The 22,468-nt window shown below is 36.8% G+C and overlaps 1 protein-coding gene across 1 annotated transcript in view; it reads right to left on the bottom strand.

The window, feature by feature from the left end:
* Positions 1-21,773, bottom strand: part of LOC134798139 (uncharacterized) — a 117,137-nt gene extending 95,364 nt beyond the window's left edge. Inside the window, exon 1 of the mRNA XM_063770476.1 lies at positions 21,540-21,773. The gene's annotated coding sequence lies outside the window, so the exon portion shown is untranslated. The remainder of the gene's footprint in view (positions 1-21,539) is intronic.
* Between the last annotated feature and the right edge of the window lie 695 nt (positions 21,774-22,468).

Raw genomic sequence — 22,468 nt, 5'->3', positions numbered from 1 at the left:
GAATTTAGACTAGAGGAATATTGTCTCTATTTCAAATTCACTTTGGTAAGATGACTGGAGTAGGTATGTCCTAACCGTTGGTTGGCGCACCGCACCGGCTCAGCTATTGAAAGCAGCTTGCATGTAAATGCAAGGTAATATTGTCACATTGCGTGTCTATAACAGTTAGCCACGCATTCTATACGTTTATTATACGGGTTACGTGAACTTTGCTGCAAGTACTGCAACCTTTCATTTTGCGATTACTCGGTAATTGTTGTGGGTTGTTATTGCTGGATTATTTGTGTACCGTCCCCATCAGATATATCGGAGCGGCTAAGGTGTTCAAAAATATCTGTAGCTGAACTTTAACGACTTGATAATAGAGTATTTGTAGAGATCTTTGTCGTTCAATATTAAAATTAAACAAAATCAACTATATTTTGACCCCCCCCCCCCCCCTATAATCATCCAAAAATCATGCTTCAAATGACCCCATTTCCTCCTACTTCATGCTACCGTCATCCGATGTCCAGACCCCCCCCCCCTAATTTGAAATGACGTAATTTATGAATAGCCCCTAATTCCTATATTATATATAGATTCAAACTCTTAATAAATTTCTGACTTTTTTCAGTTTTTTCCTGTATGACTCTTTTCCTGTATGCCTTAGGAGGTTAGCACTGATCAGTGTATCTCTACATTCAACTTGAGCATGTCAATATTAAGTTAATGTTTCGAACAGTCAAAATTTAATAGTAGCATACGAAAGATTAAGAGGTGTTAGCATGCTTCGTTATTATTGAAGAACCTATGTTGCTAGCAACTTATCAGAACGATTGAGTCTAAAGGGACCCACAGATTACCAGTTCGCCGGACGATGTCGGCCTATCTGTTGTTCGAATCTGTCAAATTTTGCGTTTAACTGACAGGCCGATATCGTCCGGCGAACTGGTAATCAGTGGGCCTCTTAAAGCTGAAGTTATATTGGTTAGTATGAGCGGACTCTCAGATTCCTCCATGGATTTCTAACTTAGAGGTGTTGTTACGCTTGTTAAGACGTGTGGTCACAGTATGGGAGTTTAAAAAACGCTTGTAAACCTCCTAGCGCCTCCTGTAGGCATCCGCAACATGCGGGCGCGCTCGTTAGAGCTGCAACCTGTTTTTTATACAACGGCTTTTTATACCAACGCAGACCACTTACGGATCAGATTCTACGTGTTTAAGAAGGAAGTGTAGCTACTGACAAAAGATACTTTTTACATGCAATTTCCATTCCGGGAGAAAACGGTTTCCACTAACTAAATCTTAACAATATCACGTGCATATCACTTTGATTTTGATGTCGATCGCTTCTGCATAATCTAGGTTTATAGGTTTCGCTTTTAAATAATTTTGTATTGCAAATTTTGAAAAACGGAAAACGGGAAACGTTTTCTCGTTTTGTATGGACGAGTACGTGCTATACTTCCCTCTTAAGAAGAAAGGGGATCGCATCTCCATACAAACGTAGTCCCCGTTTTCCTCTCTGGATATTGACATTATGCAAAGTATTTTCACATAATTTGATGTACTTATATTAATCATAGCATATATCTGTAGACCTTTTTCGATTTTTTGATACAACATGATATGACAAAGTCACGCGTCCAAGTGTGCTTCCACTTTGTGAAACCATAGTGGAAGCACGGTCTCCTGAAATAAGCTTCATGACCCCACATTGGGGGCACCCGGACAGGGAACGTGTTAAATGCGGAGTCCACAGGGTTTAATCTATAACCACCAGGCAGCATAGACTAAACAGAACGAGCCTATAAGGCAATAAGGCTATATATATTCTACAGACGTATAAGGTCTCTAAAAAACCTAGATTCGACTTAGGACGTGTGAAGTGTCTCGAATAGTTTTTTTATTAAAATAGCATTTTCTAAAAAGGATGAGTGTTTATGTTTTTGCTCAATAGAATCATAAATCTTTTGACATCTTGTCGAGTTGGCAGGTGAATATACGAGTATTCAACTATTAGAGTACTAATATTTATACTGCCATAACACTGACAAATTTATTTGAAAAATCTGACGGGCACATTTGTACGTATATCCCTAGCTTTTAGAAATCACACCGCAGAAAAAAGGGTAACATAGGTACTAATAAATAAATAATAAATAAATAAATATTATAAGGACATATTTTACACAAATTGAATTGACTAAGCCCCACGGTAAGCTCAAGAAGGCTTGTGTTGTGGGTACTCATACAACGATATATATAATATGTATATAAATACTTAAATACATAGAAAACAACCATGACTCAGGAACAAATATCTGTATCATCATACAAATAAATGCCCTTACCAGGATTCGAACCTGGGACCATCGGCTTCATAGGCAGGGTCACTACCCACTAGGCCAGACCGGTCGTCAAAATAAAATAAGTATAAAGTAATTACTTAGTCCATAAACTGTCGAATCGTAAGGCTTATGAAGAGATAATAAAAATTAGTGTGCCGTAAAAGTACCTACTAATAATATTTGTCAAATACATTTCGGGAAAATTGATCCCTGTGTTTCATAGTAATTCACTCGTAGCACACACTCATGCAGAAATACTTGTAAAATCACATTAGGGATAATAGGATACACTTCGTATTACAGATGTGACGGACAAATTTGTCTTCCGAATATTGGTCCGCAGATCTAACGGACACCAACAGAACCGTCCGAAAAAAGCATTAAAAGAGTAAAAGCATGCTTTTACTGGGATTCGAACCCAGAGCCTTCGGCTTCAACTAGGAACAACCGACTGGGCTAGAAAGCATTTATACAAGTAGGTAAATAAGCAGTGCTTATTGCTTATCTGCACGTGCACGTGGCGGAATTATCCCAGAGACTGATGCCACTGTCAGTTATTGATGGAGACCATTTAGCTTCGAGATAAGGATGCAGGCGTGCGGATCGAGAAGGCGAGATAGAAAGTCATTCTACAGTAACAGCTGTGTTTACGGTAAATTAAAGATATATTTCAATAATAACATAATGTAACATACTTAACTTAAAAATACACAAACACTGTATTTGTCTTATCGCCTGAATGAAAGTGATCTTTTCCGTGCGAAATAGTTCGAAAATTGTCAAATCGTAAGTATTCTACGATAGCATACTAATGATCAAATAGTTGTTAATCAAATATCAAATAGCGCTTTCGTGTGCACGGGCCCTACCCTACCTAATACATGTATTTTAGTTAGCTTATACCTACTACTCAAAGGAGCCTACTGTGTTTCCTGCGTATTGTTTTGTTTAAAAACTAACTAGATTGTTTCAGCAATTTGTGGAATTTTAAACTATCAACATTTAAAGCTATTAAGATTGTAACAACAGTACATACAGTCAGCATTATAAGAAGCAGATCAGACTACGAGTCAAAAGTTTCACCATAAAACCTACCATCTATATGGTAACTACTTTAAAAAAAAAATCGTATCTTATGTCTGTCAATCAGAAGAGAAAAGTAGTTACAATGTATGGGATTCATACAGAGTTACTGCGTTTTAACTTTGAGTAGCAGTGCGACATACGAGATTTTTTCAAAGTAGTGACGATATATATGTAGAGTTTTAAGAGTTAAGACTAACAGATATACTTTGAACGCTATCACTATTAGGGAAAGTATTCCAGGGTGGCTGATACTATTGGCATTTTGTTTTATCCGCTACTAGTGATGCTGAGTGTACCTAACACAATAAAATATCAAAACTTGATGGTATACCCACAAGGTTTCTTAAACTCTGCAAATCCGTTATAGCACCAATAGTCAGCCACCTAACAAACTTATGTTTCGCCCAGGGTGTTTTCCCCAAACCTATAAAGAAATCTTTGGTCACACCTGTCTACAAAAGTGGTGAGAGAACGGAACCTAACAACTATAGACCGATCTCGGTTCTTACTACCATATCTAAAATAATAGAAAAATTGATTAATATTAGACTCGTTAACTATCTTAATAAATTTCAACTGTTATCAAAATTCCAATTCGGTTTCAGAAAAGGGACATCGACTGAAGACGCTATCCTTAACCTAACTTCTAGAGTAACTAAAGACGTTGACAACGGGAATAAATGCCTGGCTGTCTTTCTCGATCTTAAAAAAGCTTTCGACACGGTGTCTCTCCCCACTCTTGTAAAAAAGCTCGAGCGTTGCGGCATCAGGGGAAAACCGCTAGACCTACTCAGTGACTATCTCCGAGGTCGAAAGCAAAGGGTTAAAATTGGAGGCCAATACAGTGATGAGGCAGATGTGACTTTCGGCGTACCGCAAGGCAGTGTACTTGGACCCACTTTGTTCCTCGTTTATATAAATGATCTCACTGACATGAATATTCGTAAGGGTTACATAATCTCATATGCCGATGACACTGTCGTGGTTTTCACAGGGAGTAACTGGGAGTCAGTTTTTGAAGCCGCGGAAAGGGGCCTGCAAAAGATTAATATATGGCTGAATAAAAATCTATTAACCCTGAACGCGGCTAAAACAAACTACATTTGCTTCTCTAAAATTAACAATGCCCAACCGAAACCAAATCTTAGTCTAAAAATTCATGTCTGTAACTTTCAATCTCCCCTGACATGTCAATGCAGAGCTCTAGATAAAGTAGAAACTACAAAATATCTTGGCATCATAATTGATCAGCGGCTCTCTTGGCATCAACATATAGAATATTTGAACGGAAGAATTCGTAAACTAGTCTGGATTTTCAAAAATCTCCGTCATGTAACTAATAAAACACTTATACGACAAATATACATTGCTCTTGCGCAATCAATTATTACATACTGTATACCAGTGTGGGGGAGTGCAAATAAGACTAAGTTTCTCGAACTTGAGAGAGGGCAGAGGTGTCTCTTGAAAACAATGTTCTTTAAACAGTATAGGTATCCAACCTCAGACCTTTACGCGGAGTGCAAACTGCTCAGCATACGTAAACTTTACATCGTCTCAGCAATCGTACGATTTCACAGGACAATAAAATTCGACCCTCGGCCAGAAATTGGAAGACGAAAATATAGAGTTGTCCCTGTACCCAGTAATAAATCAGCTTATGCTAGGAGACAGTATGAGGTACAATCCGCGATCTTATACAATAAAATAAATAGGGAACTAAATATTTACTCGAAAAATGTATACGAATGTAAACAAATAGTTTGTAACTGGTTACACAAACTAGACTACAGTAAGACTGAAAATTTGATTCATAAATAACTAATATTTATAAAGGAGGATCTTAATTCATGTAATTAAGGATAAAACCTCTATCATCTAATAATTTACACTAGCACTGATATATATATATATATATACAGTGTAGTATATATATATAATACCCCAACTACTAAAGTGAGCACACACACACACGCACACACACACACACGCACACACACACACACACACACACACACACACACATATTACAATGTATTACAATATTCTAATTAGTTACCAATTAACAATATGGAAGAGCGAGGCTTTCTGATACAGGTACAATATACCTACTAGAAGGTCTCGACCCCTTGTTTTATGTATTACTTTAGGTTGAATGAAATAAAAAAAAAAATATTAATTATTATAAAAAAACTGCAGAAATTGATTTATTCTATTCAATATCGAGATATGGCTATAGTCCTTACGCAGGCCAGATGCGGGTTGCGGGAAAGTCTGCATACCTTTCGGTATTATTTTTATATTAAATTGAAGTTCACTGCGGTTTTTCCATTCCATCTCAAAACGTATTGACTGTATATAAAGCTAGTATGTAGTTACTCCCTTTTAGAGTTGTCAGCGATGGTCACTGTGGTTCTCCCTTCGCATAGAAGAATGTATTAAGTGTATATGAAGCTAGTATGTAGTTAAGTCGTTTTGGAATTGGGAAGCGATGGTGCTGCTGAACACAATCTGCGCGGACGCACGTGACCTCATCTTCACTATACAATATGATTACAAGCAGTATTGTAACATTTCTAACTGAAATTTATCCCTCTAAGCGCCACTTGCACCATCCCACAAACCCGGGGTTAAACCGTTAACTCAGTGTCAAATTGTACTGGTAACCATGGTAACTCCAGGCTTAACCGGTTAACCCCGAATTAGTGAATGGTGCAAGTAGCCCTAAGGGCGACTTGCACCATCCAGAGTTAGCCACTAACTCGGAGTTAACCGTTAACTCGGGGTTAAATTGTACTAGTAACTGGATGGCGTAAGTGGCCCTTAATAAATGAAATGTGTTTATTTGCTTAACATTATGTACGGACAAGATGGTAGAGTCAATAATATTATGTCCAAATAGAGTTAATAGTAATGATGATGATATGATGGTAAAGTTAATAGTAAATTAAATTGTGAAGGAAGATAAAAGTCTGTATAAATTAAAATACTGTACGTTATATCGTACTTCGCTTCCAGCACTAATGCTCGTAATCAATGATAAGTTGTATTGTGGTTCTGTAATGGCTTATAATGTAACCACTGTAAGGCTTCAAAATATTACCACTGAGGATTACATTTCGTTCGACTGAAGTTATGTACGTTTGCAGTAGTAAACGTTTGTAGTAGTCGAGTAAGGGTAACATTCCATTTCTGACCGCAGCTGCACTACTAGTACGGACGCGTCGGTGTTATTGTCAATTTCCATAGTAAAATGAGTGGTAAAGACTGTATCGGTAATTATAGGGACAACTTTACCCAAAGGGTAAAACGGGACCCTATTACTAAGACTTCGCTGTCCGTCCGTCCGTCCGTCCGTCCGTCCGTCTGTCACCAGGCTGTATCTCACGAACCGTGATAGCTAGACAGTTGAAATTTTCACAGATGATGTATTTCTGTTGCCGCTATAACAACAAATACTAAAAACAGAATAAAATAAAGATTTAAATGGGGCTCCCATACAACAAACGTGATTTTTGACCAAAGTTAAGCAACGTCGGGAGTGGTCAGTATTTGGATGGGTGACCGTTTTTTTTTTGCTTTTTTTTTTGTTTTTTTTTTGCATTATGGTACGGAACCCTTCGTGCGCGAGTCCGACTCGCACTTGCCCGGTTTTTTTTGGTATTATATTTTTATTTCAAAACTACACATGTGTTTAATTAGTGCTGTAATAAGGTACACGTTTCGTCCTGGGAGCTCGACGTAAAGCATTTGGTTTGGACGAAATTTACCCAATCCTCTCGAGTAACAATAGCGAGTGCCGACAAATACTAGAAGAAAATTTGCGGTTTGCGAACAAGACAATATCACACAAATAAAAATCGTACTACTTATGTAAACAGCAATTACACATGATTCGTATAGCGAAACATCTGGACATAGTCTAAGCATTTCTTTTCGTAAAAAAAAGTTTAGGATCTGTGCATGGTGGCCTTTTGGAGAATATGGCATGCTACTTACGACAACTATGACTTTGACATCTAATATAACTATCATGGAGTGTTTCTATCGACCCGCTCTAGCGATGGATCAACGCCATGAATGTCCGTTAGGCTTTGGTTTTAAGCTTATTCTTCTAGCTGTCTCCGTCATTACGCTTGCATCAGAAATTGAAGGGATTCCAAAACGTGGGGTGAAAAATCGTTTTTACACTTAGATAACATGTTTTGGCAGCCTATTAACCTGTTGTTACTTTAAATCGTACCAAAGAGTCGGTGAAATAGTCTCAAATTCAGCTCGATAGGCTTGTCCGGACTGTATTTGCTATACGGTATTAAAAGCATCATAAAGTCCCTAAAATAAAAAAAAAATGTCAAACCTTCTTAAATCAGATATAGCTTAAAAATACCCTCAGATCAAACTGTTAGAACATAGTAATACAAAATAATACACATGCCAACAGTTAGACCAGATTTAATCTGTCCCTATACTTAACAATACAGTCTTTAGTGCTGCCGTCGTTGGAAATGGACTATCACCTTTAAGCTACAACGTTTATTTATAAAGCTACCTATTTTAAAATGTTTATTTACTAATAAAATAACTCGTGGAAATCTGAGCAATGAATACGGGCCATGTATAACTATCTGAGCATGTATACAATTTCTACGCAAAATGACCCATAGAAACCTCTAAACATTGATGAAGATTAAAAAAAAAAATTAGTGTCCGACCGAAACATGTTTTTTTGCCGAAACCGAAACCGAAACCGAATGTTCGGCTTTGGCTCTAGTTTCGGCCGAAACCGAAACCGACACCGAACCTTTTGTAGACTTGTTAAAATCGTTGAAAAAATGTCATAAAACCGCTTTTACACACATACTATGGGGCTGTCAACACCCAATGTCCTTGAAATTGATGTTACTTAAGCAGTTTTTTAAGAAAATTACTAGAGTTAGACCAAGATAATTCTGCAACGATTTTGATAACACACGCAGTGCATGTGTTATTTTAAACGTCAAAACTTCTGTGAAATTATGACGTATAAATAACATTTGCACTAGTTCCACTGCGTATGCGTATGCTATCAAAATAATTGTAGAACTTTCTTGGTCTAACTCTATTCATTCACCAGTCAATCAAGCTAACATGTAGATACAGGGTCAACCAAAAACGCGAGCGCAGCGAGCGCGAATTTTTTGTTGACAATACCGATCTTCCCATACAACCATTTCCAGTCGCCGTTACGACGCGGTGTTGACACATCTTGTGTCGACACCGTCTGTTTCGGTCACAATTCCAGTCGCAGAGTCGTCGCCGTGTCGACACAGTTACCAGAAATGGGGAAGGGTCGACACATGACACAAAGTGACATAAAGTGTGGTCGCCGTGTGCACACATTGTTTCGGGTTTGCGACTACTTTATGCCAAAATCATTCGTTCATTCGTTCATTTTGTTCCTGTCAAATGGAAACTGTCAGATGGAAAAATACTTAAATAAAAATAAGTGACATTAATACGCCATCTCTAAAACGGATTACAAGACGTAATTATATATTGTTTGCATTTATATTACAATATGACTTAAATTATTATGGGGAATTAAACTGCTCGAGTGATTTGATAAACTAAGTGTAATATAATCAACGCGCCACCACATTGTTTTAGTTTAGCCGGAAATGAAATTGTTTACTTCTCAGTGCCTGTGTTCATAACTATATTATTTGAAGCATTTTTAGTACTTCGATGCGTATACTATACTTAAATAACAGAAATAACGCTTTACATACTACGAAACTTGTTAATTATGATGTATAAATATGGTTTAAGGCTGAGAAATATTGCAGTCACAAAGTAGTTGCAATGTTTCGACTTTGTGTCGACTCTGTGTTGACACATGACACGCGCTGTCAAAAGTAATAACAAAGTTACTGGTATGTTACTGGATTTGCAAAATGGCTCCTTGTGTTGATTTGTTTTCAGATATTCTCAAAGTGTAAAAATGCCGTGGTCAGAGATGGGCATTAATCGATTAACTGTTTATTCGACGAATTAATGGAATAAAAAAAGTTAATTCTCAAATTTTAATCGCGATTAGTTTAGTCGACCTAACATAGATTGAAATTGAATTAATCTGAATATTAATCGAATAAATTATCGATTAAATCTCGATTGAAAGTTGACAGGGGGCCATTTTTGTACGTAAAAATAATAGAAATGTCTTGCATGCAGATGGTAGCAAAACACTTTGTCATAAAAGTCGAGATGGGTGTCGATATATAGGTTTTAGGGAGTGCCGATTTCGAAAATAATGACCATTTTGGAATCCGAAATGGCGGCCATGCACTGTGTCATAAAAGTCGTCATGGATGTCGTTTTATAGGTTTTAGGGGGCGCAGATTTCGAAAATGATGACCATTTTGGATTCCAAGATGGCGGCCATGCACTATGTCATAAAAATCGTCATGTACGTCGTTTTATAGGTTTTAGGGGGCCCCGCTTTCGAAAATGATGACCATTTTGGAATCCAAAATGGCGGCCATGCACTATGTCATAAAAGTCGTCATGGGTGTCGTTTTATACGTTTTAGGGGGCCCCAATTTTGAAAATGATGACCATTTTGGAATCCAAAATGGCGGCCATGCACTATGCCATAAAAGTCGTCATGGGTGTCGTTTTATAGGTTTTAGGGGGCGCAGATTTCGAAAATGATAACCATTTTGGATTCCAAGATGGCGGCCATGCACTATGTCATAAAAGTCGTCATGGATGTCGTTTTATAGGTTTTAGGGGGCCCCGATTTAGAAAATGATGACCATTTTGAAATCCAAAATGGCGGCCATGCACTATGTCATAAAAGTCGTCATGGGTGTCGTTTTATAGGTTTTGGGGGGCGCAGATTTAGAAAATGATAACCATTTTGGATTCCAAAATGGCGGCCATGCACTATGTCATAAAAGTCGTCATGGGTGTCGTTTTATAGGTTTTAGGGGGCGCAGATTTCGAAAATGATGACCATTTTGGATTCCAAGATGGCGGCCATGCACTATGTCATAAAAGTCGTCATGTATGTCGTTTTATAGGTTTTAGGGGGCCCCGCTTTCGAAAATGATGACCATTTTGGAATCCAAAATGGCGGCCATGCACTATGTCATAAAAGTCGTCATGGGTGTCGTTTTATAGGTTTTGGGGGGCGCAGATTTCGAAAATGATAACATTTTCAATTTAAAAATGGCGGCAATGCACTATGTCATAAAAGTCGTCATGGATATCGTTTTATAGGTTTTAGGGAGCGCAGATTTCGAAAATGATGACTATTTTGGATTCCAAGATGGCGGCCATGCACTATGTCATAAAAGTCGTCATGGATGTCGTTTTATAGGTTTTAGGGGGCGCAGATTTCGAAAATTATGACTATTTTGGATTCCACTTTTATGACAAAATACGTAGCCGCCATCTTGGATTATAAAATGATCATCGTTTTCGAATTCTGCACTCCCTAAAACCTATAAATCGACATCCGTGACGACGCAAGTTATCTTTATTTTCAGATCTAACAAATTGCTACAGAATACAAAGGACAAAAAAGAAGCGAGGAGGTAATGAAACAAGCAAAAATACAGATGAGTCCTCGACGCAATTGGGTGATTCTTAAATTGTGTCCAGATTTTTTTTGTCATAAAAGTTTATATTTTTCACATATTACTCTCACAAGTTCCGTGACATTTCGACCTTGTAATTTTTTAAGTAAATGTTTTTGTTTATCTATGAGGATCTCACTAGAATAGTATAATCAAGGTATGTTTATATTTGATGAATGAAATAGTAACGCAAAAAAAAATATATTTGTGTCTTATATTCCTGCCGAAGACTTTTATTTTACCTTTTCCTTCTACACAAGTTTGGCCAAGTAATAAGAATTTAGGGCTCTCAATTTTATTTTGACTTCTACAACAGTAAAGCTACGAGGCCATGTTTTGGTATCGTTTTCGTATAAATTCGCAGTACCAAATTTAGTTAAGGTATCACATTGACACCATTCCGAAGTAAAAACATATAAACTTATTAAAATACTTTCTTTTAAACTCCTCTTCACGCTTAAACTGCTGAACAGTTTTAATTTAAATTTGGTACACATATATTTTGAGTCCCGAGACAGGATATAATAAGTTATCTCAAAAATCATCCTTTAAATGTGTGAAATGAGGTGTAGGGGGGAATTCAGAATTGACTTCTTGAAGTTAATACTGTTTAAGTTTAGGTTTGAAGTCATGTTTTTTCATCATTTTTAACTAAATCAAAGATGTAGACCATCCCAAATTTCATATAAATCGGTTCAGCGGTTATTGATTTCCCGTACAAATTTCCACGCCACTTTTCACACCTTCAAAAGATGATTTTGGTTATAAGATCTATCCTATATGTCCTGTTCCGGGACGCAAACTATTTCTATACCAAATTTCAACGAAATCGGTTCAGCGGTTAAGCGTCAAGAAGAGTTTAAAAAAAACCGGCCAAGTGCGAGTCGGACTCGCGTATTAAGGGTTCCGTACATTAAGTCCGACTCGCGCTTGACTGCACATTTCTAATAGGTTTTCCTGTCATCTATAGGTAAAGAACTATTTTGTGTATTCAGACGGACATACATACAGACGCACGAGTGATCCTATAAGGGTTCCGTTTTTTCCTTTTGAGGTACGGAACCCTAAAAAGATTTATTTTTATTTTGTGGAATGGTGTCAATGTGATATCTTAAATGGATTCAGCACCCCAGATTTATACGAAAACGATACCAAACACGGCCTAGCACCTTCACTGATATAGATATATCAAGATAAAATTTAGAGCCCTAAATAAACTTTCAAGAGCGGATATCTCAAAAACTATTCAACATATCGAAAAAATTGACTGAATAAACTTGTAACAAATTAAATTAACTTTCATTTTGTATAAGTGGCCATGTCGCTGAGATGCATAGTTTCCGAGATATAATCGAAAAACGGGAAAATGGGACCTTCAAAGCCCCCTCTCTCCCCCCCGCTCAAGGGCTACAGCCGGGGACTTTTGATATGTTCACCTCCTAACTTGTCAAACCGAGTTACGGAGTCAAAAATTGTGTTCCGAGCATTTCCCTCTACAACTTTTGGAGCATTCGTTGCCTGACCTAAGTAGCTTATTGAATTTCTTTAAAAACTTTTCTGTAAAAGGTTGACGAGTGTTGGGTGTTTATATGGTTTCGATCGATTATTATCATTTGCATTGCCCATGATGACTTACTAGAATTACGAGCACACGAGGCACTAATAGTAGTTTGACAAACCTTGGTTTTCAAGAGGTATTTTATATTGACATTTGCTGTCACAAATTTGCTGTCAGATTTAGTCGCAAACCGCACGCAAAGTGCACACAAATGTGTCGACACCTTGTTACGGAAAAGTGTAGACACGGCGACGACACTTTGTTTCGAAACAATTCTAGACACATTGTGTGGACTCTGTTACGACACATCTGACATTTAGTTACCACTTTGTGATTCTGCGACTGGAATGGTTATATGGGTTCACCTGGGCCTAAACGTCCGAAGTGCCCCAGTGAGGCGAACTTTCATGCGAAGTCAAAGCCGTGTCCAACCAATGTCCATTGTATTAAAAAGCGAGATATTTCCTTGAGCGCTGGTGGCCTAGCGGTAAGATCGTGCGACTTTCAATCCGAAGGTCGCAGGTACAAACCCCGGCTCGTACCAATGAGTTTTTCGGAACTTATATACGAAATATCATTTGATATTTACCATTTGCTTTTCGGTGAAGGAAAAACATCGTGAGGAAGCCGCACTAGTCCCGATAAGGCCTAGTTTACTCTCTGGGTTCGAAGGTCAGTCTGATGGCAGTCGCTTTCGTAAAAACTAGTGCCTACGCCAATTCTTGGGATTAGTTGTCAATTGGACCCCAGGCTCCCATGAGCGGTGGCAAAAATTCCGGGATTACGCGAGGAAGATGATGGGTTTTCTTATTATTCCTTTGCCCAGGCCCAGTAACATACGACAGTGCTATCTCATTTACTCCGATACAATTAGAATTAGACAGTGTGCGCGTTATAGGTATTAACAGCCTCTTAAGACTGCGTGGACCGTCTAGTGGCGCCCTCATTAGTGGAATTGTATTTTATAATAAACCAATTAATTTCTGTACCTATACATGAATCAGTATATGTAGGTACATATTAATATTGTTGTCCTACTTATTCCCCAACTTTTGGTCTTTGTCACATAGTTTAGTTTCATAGTACGAAGTACCATTTCGTAAGTTTCGGCCCGGCCGAAAGGTTCGGCCGTTTTTTGGCCGAAACCGAAACTACAGCCGAAACATGATTTTTTGGCCGAAACTGGCCGAAACCGAAACCGAAACCGAACCTTCGGTCGGACACTAAAAAAAATCGATAAAAAAATATTTTTTTGTACACAACGGCTTAAATGTCTAAATTAAGACTTCGGAGATGAACCTATAATCAAAAATAAACAAAACTTTTTGTTTAAACGTAGTGGTGAACTAATAATATATGAATTTGACCAAGGTATCACGTACAGTCAAAGAATTTAATTTCAGTACGATTTCGTACCTCGTCACAGTGACAATCAATATGAAAGTCGCTAGGGACCTCATACTATTGTCACTGCGACAAGGTACGAAATTATACTGAACTTTCCTTGACCGTACAGTCACCCGCAATAATATGTTACACAACGAAGGCCGCCAAAATATCTGACACGAACTTATTTGTAGAGCCATAAGAGCGAGTCACATATTTTTGCGGCCTTCGGAGAGTAATAGGGAATGCTCCCGGTACTGAGTTTGTATGTCGAGAACCGGGAATTACCGGTTCCGGTACTGTATTTGTATAGAAAACCAGTACCGGGAGCACTCCCTAGAGAGTAACATATTATTGCAGAAGACTTTACTACCTACCTATCGCTGCGGACACGGACAATAGGGATGTTTCCTGTACTTAAAATAAATTATTTCAAACCGTGCACGAAATATAGCACCAGATAATTATTAGAAAAACATAGATAGCAGCTATTTTAAACTCAACTTGTATTTAATAAATCGGATTGAAATATAAAAAGTAGGTGAGTTTACCGTGACGTCACTACATTCGTTTTCATATAAATTCCATGTTAGCAAATCGTTTTGACAGTTCTAAAAAAGAAGCTGAATTGACTAGACAGCAGGAATGTAGCCTATTCAAATCATAGAACAAAAGACATCAACGAAAGACTACGGGTGCACTTCTTAGGCGGGACTTTCAATAGATAACCTAGAGGCCAATACAAACATACATTTTGTTATCTAAATGATGTCACCTATTTTATACTCACAGACAATCCTCCAGACTGAGCATAGTGGCGCTACCCCCTCTGCCACAAATATAAGGTAGTTTTAATCCATTTTCGAGTCAAAGTGTCTTTGTGTGACGTCCGTGTCTTTGAACGGACCTATCGCGGCACGGGACTCGCTCACCTCCTCCCGCACCCCAGTATTTTTGGCAGGATCGGTTTCATGAAATAATTGCTCTAAACTCCGTCTAGAGGATTCCTAGTCTATGTTTATACTATACATAGACACGCGGGCGTATGATAACAAACCGATATCATTTTGATCTCAAAATGTAAGTTCGGATTGGCCTCCTAGATTGTTTAATTATTTCGGTTGACTCTTAGAAAAAGTATTTTTCACCTCAGCAGCTCTAACAAGGGTACTTTGCTTCTTAAAAACAGTTAGCAAAATGCGATTTTGCTCACTGAGTAATTTTGTCTCACTCAGTGAGCAAAATCTCACTCAGTGAGCAAAATGCGATTTTGCTCACTGAGTGAGACAAAATGACATTCAAGTGACCTTTATAGTCAAATGTCATTTCAACATGTGGGGTCTAATACAAGTTCGATATACTTGGGTTCTATTATCTCTGTCCCTCTAGGTATGTTCTCACTGCTTAGGGTGAAAAATTTTGTGTACTACACGAGATCAAAGTTATTTACATCTCGTGCGCTTTTGAATCCCTTACTACGCTCAAGATTCTAAATTAGATTCACGAGCGTAGCGAGTTATAGAATCTTTCGCTTGCACGGGACTCAAAATAAGCACTCGAAGAAATATCAAATTTTGATCTCTCGTTGTACAAATAACTATTATACAATAGTTACGTAAATTGGAAAGCTCTTTATTAAGTTAATAAATTTAGTTTACTAATAACTACTACACTAAGCGCCACAGAATGATCAGTATCTCCCACTTTTACTAATCCACAACCTTTCCAATCCAAAAAGACATACCTCAATACAAAAATGTTGACTCTTACACCGTTTAGTTTAAAAAAATAAAACAATGGTTCGATGAAGCGCTTTCAAAGTTTCTCCACGTTCTGCACAATGGTTTAGATAATCGGTACAGTACACTACGCAATATTGTGATAGTGAAATGCCATTGGTTAATAAGCTAAACGTACTGGTGCTCGACGCGGTCCCAGTACATGTCATCTTGTAACTCAAGTCATTGTCAATAGAGGTGACAGCAAGGCGTTAGCATGTCGAGCACTAGTACGTTTACCTTACTGGATAACTTTTGGTTTGTGATCCCGATCAAAAATGTATTACTATGGTCATACTGAACTAGGTTTCCCAAGGTACCGATATGATCGTGAAAAAAAAATACCTTAAGTTTCGTCTACTTCGGGCCTTGGAGAGACGAGGAACTAAATCTAGATAATAAGACCTTTAAAGCCTATTTATTACCTATTTCTAGTTTTTACCGCAGCTAACTCTAACTACGTAAAGAGAGAAAAAAACATTGTATTCAGTAAGAAAATGTGCATCAAGCATTATTTGCTAAATAAAAATATATTTCCAAAAGTTGCTAATTATTGTAGACATTGCTAAAATGTACGAAAAAAGTGTATTTTTCTATACCAAAGGACTATAAATTTTGCTAACTTACTAGCCGAGTTGGTAGCACTGTAATTAATATAAAATGAGGCGATATAGTTAATTGTGTTTAGAGCCATAGTTGTTCGCAAATTAGACTAAATTAGTCGCGTAATTAGAATGGTCGAATTGTTCCCAATTCTACAGATTTCTTTTCCAGATTCCCATGTCTACAGATTCCTATTTCTACACATTCCTATGTGTACAGATTCCCAATTCTACAGATTTCCATGTCTACATATTCCTAATTATACAGATTCTTAATTCTATAGATTTTCATGTCAACAGATTCCTTATTCTACAGATTTCCATGTCAACAGATTCCTAATTCTACAGATTTCCATGTCTACAGATTCCTAATCCTATTTTAACTAATGTCCTATTTAATAGATTTTCGATACCGTAAACGTCTTTAGGCTACGATAACCGCTTACCTACAGATGGCCCGTGTGCTTGTTTGCCATCATGAATTAGAATGACAGGCAATATTTATTTACATATTTTACTGTTGTTCTGTACAATACGCAAACGTTATAATTTTCAAGCAAAAATATTAAATCATACATTCTCTTTGCTTACAAGTGCAAGCAATGTACAAAAGTGTTTGCTTTGACGACTGTACAGTTAAATTAAAATTGAATTTGTTAATTGTAGAGATAGTTTTAAGTTAGAACATTATAATATTAAATACGTTATTAGAATAAAACTTGTTTTGTAAATCAGTAAGGAAAACTGGGGACGATCGAAAATCCCTTTTTAATTTAGCCTAACATTTTTATTAGGTACCTACCTAGGTGCTAATCATGAAAAATCTGCTAAGATGGGTTGGGAATCTATAGTATGGGAATATGTAGTATTGGAATTCTGTAGTATTCGAAATCTGTAGTGTTGGAATTCTGTAGTATTCAAAATCTGTAGTATTGGGAATCAGTCGTATTGGGAACCTGTAGTATTGGGAGTCAGTCATGTTGGGAATCTGTAGGATTGGAATTATGTAGTATTGGGAAGCTATAGAATTGGGAATCTGTAGTATTGGAAATCTGTAGTATTGGGAATCTGTGGACGTGGAAATAATTCGAATGAATGGTCGATTGTTTTATTTGACATGTTTCTCAGCCGTAAGGTTTTTATTGTTAGTTCTGGTTTCGCTTAATTTTGGCAGGTTACACTCAAAATAATTAAAATTGGTAATTTAATGTACATCAGTAGAGCTTAGGTAAATAGCCGGACATCTGGTTTATAAGCAGTTTTATGCTATATTTAATCGTTTTACATAGGAATAGTTTTATTTGGTATTCTTGCGCCCGTACTTCCATTTTATCGGTAACTAGCGACCCGCCCCGGCTTCGCATGGGTTACACAAAACATTTTATACATCTAAACCTTCCTCAGGAATCACTCTATTGATAGGTGAAATACAACCGCATGAAAATCCGTTCAGTTGTTTCTGAGTTTATCGCGAACATACATACATACATACAAACAAACAGACAGACAGACGCGGCGGGGGACTTTGTTTTATAAGGTATTACCTTATAAGGTAATAGTGAAATCGGTCATAATCGGCAGTCGAAATCGGCGAACCAAATTGGCATTGCGTCCACACCACGATTTGATCAGATGATTTAATCAGATTGGCGAAAAATTGTTCCCGTCTGGACTGACCTTAATACTAAGTACATAGTAATAACTAACAAATTATTTAGTAGTTTAACTCTGGTAAAATACTAATAAATTGTATTTCACAGACTCACAGTACATTTCCGCCTACTCACTAATAGTCTCTTAATTTCAACGACCAATAAAATTGAAAATATCACCTAAAGGCCCCCCCAGACAACCAATTATTAAACGAGGCCTACAAACACTTGCATTTGTTTCTTATTGACCGCACCGATTTATGACCCCATCATATCAACAAAAATGCCTCAAAAAACCACTTTAAACAACCAGAAATACGGTTCACATTCGAGTGGCAAAGATGTATAATGAAAGGCAAATTTAATTGCATTCACTATAATATCGTGCAAAACTGTAGGCGTAGTAATAAATAAGACTAGTTACCATTACAAGATATTGAAGCTCTGTTTCGTTTACGTATTCATAGGCTATACTCCTAAATTAAAGAGGTCTGTACAGCTACAAAAGTTGTATGGAAATGGGATGTTTTAAAGTTAGTAGGGTAACAACTGTGTAATTTTTAACATTCTTGCATAATAATTGGTTCATTAAGTTTGATATATTTATCAATATGATCCAGTTTTTGTTCAACGGTTACATATTTAAGATATAATAGATACATTGGTAGAATCAAGTTGGGTCATTTTTCAAGTTCGTGTTTTGAAAGCTTAAAGTAGGATTTTTTTTAGAGTGTGATGATATGAGATAATAATTTTTAGTTTTCATTGTCACGTCGTAAATGAAAAAATATAACTCTACAAACGGAATAGATTCATGGTTAAAAGTTTGCTTTATGTTATTACGATTAGATTGATTTGTGTAAAATGGTAGTAAAATTTATTTTTAAGTTTATATGTATTACATATACCGCAATTTCTTTCAAATTCAATTTGGAAAGTTTGTGCCCTTGGTTGATCCAAGTAAAGCTTCTTAAAATAAAGATGAAGCTGCCCATAAAAAAAATTACGAACGTCCATTTTGTACCAACAAACCAGTAAAATTATATGTCAAATTTAAGGACAAATTAAATTAATCGAGCATACTAGTCACGTTAAATGTATCAGTGTCATGTGTGGGTTTAAAGTCGATCGATTTGTTTATCTATTAGTAAATGTATGTAGCTTGGTTGTATCATTTGACGCCGGTGCGGTCATGCGGTGGCTACTAGCTTATGTGGGCGTACCTTTAGATTAGCTTGTACACATCTTATGTAAAGTAACTAGGCCTATTATACCTATGCTTGTGAAGCGTAAAAACTGATATAGCGACATCGCTTTCTTTTAAGATTTACCTAAGGACGTCAGATATTTATTTAAGTAAAAATTATTACCTTACTAATAAAAATTTTCTGTTATCATAAAACCTCACTTTAATTACATATACAGTAGAGTCCGGTTATAACGACGCCCAAGGGACCGCTGATATTACGTCGTACTAACCGGACGTCGTGCAAAACGAACTGCCAATTTTAATATATTTTATTTAATCAAAATAATTACATCATTTTGTATTTATTAATACTTATGCGATAATCGAAGAAAAAAAAACATTTCTTTTAAAATATTTATTTACGTTAGTATTACGACACCTTGTCTTAAATGGAGAGACTTGTGTGTTTAGAAGAAGCCACTTTTCAAGGTACGCGTACTCACTCGTCATCCGCAAATTACTCGAATCCCGTAAAATATAAAGTCGTAATTCTTGGGGATCTAATCAAGATGACGTTGTTTTATCACACAGTTCCTATGGCCACCTCCTGTGTCCATCATCAGATCAGCTCGAAGGTACTTACCTACCAAAATATGTATTGCATTTTCACCCAATACTTACATAATTATGTATGTGAAGTTTAAGCTCAACTGAATAATGGGAATTGGGTTTTATTTAGTTTGCAAAATTACGAAAAGTCACATGACTATTTCATCTTGCTCCGTATAGGCAAAAGGGGGAGGGTAGTTGGATGCGCGGGACGGAGTAAGCTTCTTACCAACAATTTAGTTGTAAAAACTACGTCGCTCGTCGTTGTAACCGGACTTGATGGACGGATTTTGAGTCAATTTCCGTCGTTAAAAGCGATCGGTCGTTATAAGCGGAGTCGTAATAAACGGTTGTGCTTTCATAGTAGCTTGTACTAAAACTAAACAAGTGCCTATACTTTCGTCGCTATAAGCGGTTGGTTGTTATATGCGGAGTCGTACTAACCGGACTCTACTGTAATTCAAATTGCATGTCAATCTTCCATACCACATCCCTTCCTCCATGTATCCTGAAACCTTATATACACATTAACTCTCGACCTTATATTCTTCGTGACAAGGTCGAAAATATCTAGAAGACACGTCTAGGTAGTCGATTAACCCATTAAGTATATGAGAGTAAAAACTGGATTCCGGTTAAGTCTAGTATGGAGATAAAATCGATTATTAAAAAACTGTCTAAGGCGTTTTGCATTAATACGAATCGTAAGTACTTATAAGGTAAACGTGCCAGTGCTCGACATTTTAATGCCCAATACATATACGACACCATGTTCTCATATTTTCTTCATATATTAAAATGACAGTTAAATTTTCCCAATTTATGAAAACAATCGTCTTCCCACAGAATAGGCCAGCCCCTTTGTTAGTCCTTTTAAATCCTGATTATTGCACAAAATTCTAAATTGTTTTTACATAAATAATCAAAGAATGTCTCCTAATATAATTTATGTATCTATAGATATTTTAATTCTCTTCACCTCTTCTCTTCTTTTTAGCCCTTTTCAATCTTTGAGATACTGTAGGCCCCCTTCAAATTTTGCCATTCTGTTCTATTTTGTGCCCTTTGCAGCTTTGCACCCATTTTGATCCAGCTGTTCTTTTGATGTCATCATACCAACGCATTTTTAATTAGGTAAAGATAATTTAATTATAACCCCAACGCGGTTTTGGTTCCGCTATGATACCTATAAACCGACCATTCTTGTTGTTCGTTTTTTGTCTCACACAAACGGTTCCAGCTACCAATAGAAAAAACTCACGGTCATCAATTTGTCAATAGGAATATGAATATGATACTTGATATCTATAGCTTTTGCTCTTTGGTATAACTTATTCGAATTGAGTCCGTCTAAGCTTATTTTGCATGGACTTGAATAGAATAAAGTATCATTATAAACGTCATATTTTAATAGAAATTTGACATTGTTTGGCAAAGTTAACTTGGTCAGAATCTAATTCAATTAATATATGTTTTATTAAAAAATATTAAAATACGTTTCAGTGATGGTAGAGTATTAATATAGGTGTGTATTAGGTAGATTCAACTAAAAATTAAAAAGATAATATATTTAGACAATTTTAGAGGTGCTCATTTAAAACTTATCTTATTTTTATTTAATATCTAATAGACATAGTACACTATTTTTAATTATTTTAACGTAAGTTATCCACCATGCACAGTCAAAACTTTTTGCAATCTCATCAAAATCCAAACATATACCAAACCTCACTTATCCAAAATATCCGATCACTGTAATCCAAATGTCCCACTCACATCACCACACAAAAATACTGGCAAGTAAAATACCTTTAAAAAAAACACGCGCGAAATTCGTTCGAATTTCAAAACGCGCATCACCGGAGCGTGCGTACGCGCTACTGAAGTCAGCCAACCGCACACCGCGACGCGTGAGACGGAAGATGGAAAGTTAAGTGTGTTAGAGAGAGATAGATGATAGGGTTGCGTTCTGAAATTTCGCTACCACTTGACGCTAATATTGTCGTAAATCTGTTGATCAATTTGGATAGAAAGTTGATTATTTATACTATCAGTTTTATGGCGTCGCATGGGTATAAATTCCGGTGAATATAGTGTAAATCGTAAATATGGCTGAGGGCTATGAAAGCAGGCTCGGCCCTATTCAACATGTATTAATGTTGGTTCTTTACATGGCCGGCTTTATGACATGTCAATAATGATTCTGACTACTAAATCTATCATCTTGCGTTATTCCGACTTTTTGCTACAGCTTATGGGAGCCTGGGGTCCGCTTGGACCCCTAATCCCAAGAATTTGCGTGGGCACTAGTATTTACCGAAGCGACTGCCATCTGACCTTCCAACCTTATCGAGACTAGTCTGGTAGCACCGAAAAGCGACTGGTAGGTAAATATCAAATGATATTTCGTAATACGTACCTACATAACTTACATAAGTTCCAAAAAACTCAATGATAAGTACCGAAATCTACATATTGACGTAGACATAGACTAATTCGTATGTAATAAAAAAAATTAACTTTATCACTACGCATGCCTACTCAATTCCATTAACATATACACGAAAAACCTCATATTTTCCCTAATTAACAGTCATTGAGCTTTTTTCGTTCGATAACCTATCAACATGACGCCAAGAGCGACTTTAACTCGTGT

Source organism: Cydia splendana, chromosome 16 (genome assembly GCF_910591565.1).
Source record: "Cydia splendana chromosome 16, ilCydSple1.2, whole genome shotgun sequence".
NCBI classification, from domain to species: Eukaryota; Metazoa; Arthropoda; class Insecta; order Lepidoptera; family Tortricidae; genus Cydia; species Cydia splendana.
Note: the sequence above shows the minus strand (reverse complement) of the source record. Positions and strands in the feature narration are given on the sequence as shown.